This window comes from Heptranchias perlo, unplaced genomic scaffold, assembly GCF_035084215.1.
Source record: "Heptranchias perlo isolate sHepPer1 unplaced genomic scaffold, sHepPer1.hap1 HAP1_SCAFFOLD_63, whole genome shotgun sequence".
Taxonomy (NCBI): Eukaryota; Metazoa; Chordata; class Chondrichthyes; order Hexanchiformes; family Hexanchidae; genus Heptranchias; species Heptranchias perlo.
In genome coordinates, this window is record NW_027139655.1 from 2,486,792 (window position 1) to 2,488,639 (window position 1,848).

The 1,848-nt window shown below is 47.5% G+C and overlaps 1 non-coding gene across 1 annotated transcript; it reads left to right on the forward strand.

Annotated features, from left to right (window-relative positions):
* Positions 1 to 1,305: 1,305 nt before the first annotated feature.
* LOC137317699 (small nucleolar RNA U3) lies at positions 1,306 to 1,514 on the forward strand. Its single transcript, XR_010961745.1, has one exon. It is a non-coding gene; the product is annotated as a small nucleolar RNA U3 (small nucleolar RNA).
* The last annotated feature ends 334 nt before the right edge of the window (positions 1,515 to 1,848 follow it).

Consider the following 1,848-nt stretch of genomic DNA (forward strand, 5'->3'; position numbering starts at 1 on the left):
TGAGAATCAATGATCACAGTGCTGGGTCACCCACTCACTGTGTGAATCAATGATCACAGCGCTGGGTCACCCACCCTCTGTGTGAATCAGTGATCATAGTGCTGGGTCACCCACCCACTGTGTGAATCAATGATCACAGTGCTGGGTCACTCACTCACTGTGTGAATCAATGATCACAGTGCTGGGTCACCCTCCCACTGTGTGAATCAATGATAACAGTGCTGGGTCACCCACCCACTGTGTGAATCAATGATTGCAGTGCTGGGTGATCCACTCACTGTGTGAATCAATGATCACAGTGCTGGGTCACCCACCCACTGTGTGAATCAATGATCACAGTTCTGGGTGACCCACTCACTGTGTGAATCAATGATCACAGTGCTGGGTCATCCACCCATTGTGTGCATCATCGGTTCTTGCCAGGGTTGATGCTGAGAGATTGTTTCTCCTGGCTGGACAGTTTAGATAGGGGGCATCGTTTCAGGATAATGGGTCGGCCATTTAAGACTGAGATGAGGAAGAATTTCTTCACTCAGAGGGTGGTGAATTTTTGGAATTCTCTACTCCAGAGGGCTGTGGATGCTCAGTCGTCGTGTATGTTCAAGGTTAAGATGGATAGACTTTTGGATTTTTTTTATTCGTTCATGGGATGTGGGCGTCGCTGGCGAGGCCAGCATTTATTGACCATCCCTAATTGCCCTTGAGAAGGTGGTGGTGAGCCGCCTTCTTGAACCGCTGCAGTCCGTGTGGTGAAGGTTCTCCCACAGTGCTGTTCGGAAGGGAGTTCCAGGATTTTGACCCAGCGACGATGAAGGAACGGCCGATATATTTCCAAGTCTGGATGGTGTGTGACTTGAAGGGGAACGTGCAAGTGGTGTTGTTTTCATGTACCTGCTGCTCTTGTCCTTCTAGATGGAATCAAGGGATATGGGGATCGGGCAGGAAAGTGGAGTTGAGGTTGAAGATCAGCCATGATCTGATTGAAGGGCGGAGCCGTCTCAAGGGGCTGTATGCTCTCCTCCTGCTCCTATTTCTCACATTCTTATGTTCTTATGATCAGGACAGTAGCTGGAGACTGGTATCTACATTATGCAAATTAGTGCCTACTGGGTAATGGTTGTACGACAGAAACGCTCTTTCTTTTTCCCAGAATTATAAATTTACAAAGGGTGAAGCGGAGATTAATTGCGTTTTTATTCGATACCCTACCGGGTGCAATGAATGGTCGAAGAATTGGTCCGCGCTCAGCCTATGTTAAAGGGGGCTCGCTGAGGGTGGAGAGCGGTGTTGCGGCATCCTTTCAGTAAGACTATACTTTTAGGGATCATTTCTATAGTTTTTGAACTTGAGAAATGTGTTCTGAAGTGTTTGGTCTCACGAACCACGAGGAGGAGATGGAGCTTTTCCTTCTGAGCGTGAAGCGGGTTCCAAGTGTTGTTTTATACCAGCGCTTGTGGCCATTGATGACCGTTCCCTTCTCTCAGTGTGGAAGAAGGAAACGCATTCTGAGTGGTTAGTGTTTCTACAGCTCAATAGTAGCAATATTTGTACGTCAATTATTTTATATTTACTGGTGCTTCCCTCCAGCGAGAATGTAAGCCATCTCAGCCGAACTCATGCTGCTATCTGTTGCTCTCCCCTCCTTTTGTCGCTTTGTAACTCATCAGTAGGAGTGTGCACTGAACTGATTAGGTACAGTCGATGTAGTCTAGGGACACAAAATCTTGGCTTGCAGTCCTGATTAAAACGATGCCCCGCCTGCCATCTCAGGTGGATATTAAAGATCGCATGACACTATTTTGAAGAACTTGAGGGGAGTTCTCCCAGGTGTCCTGGTCAATATTTACC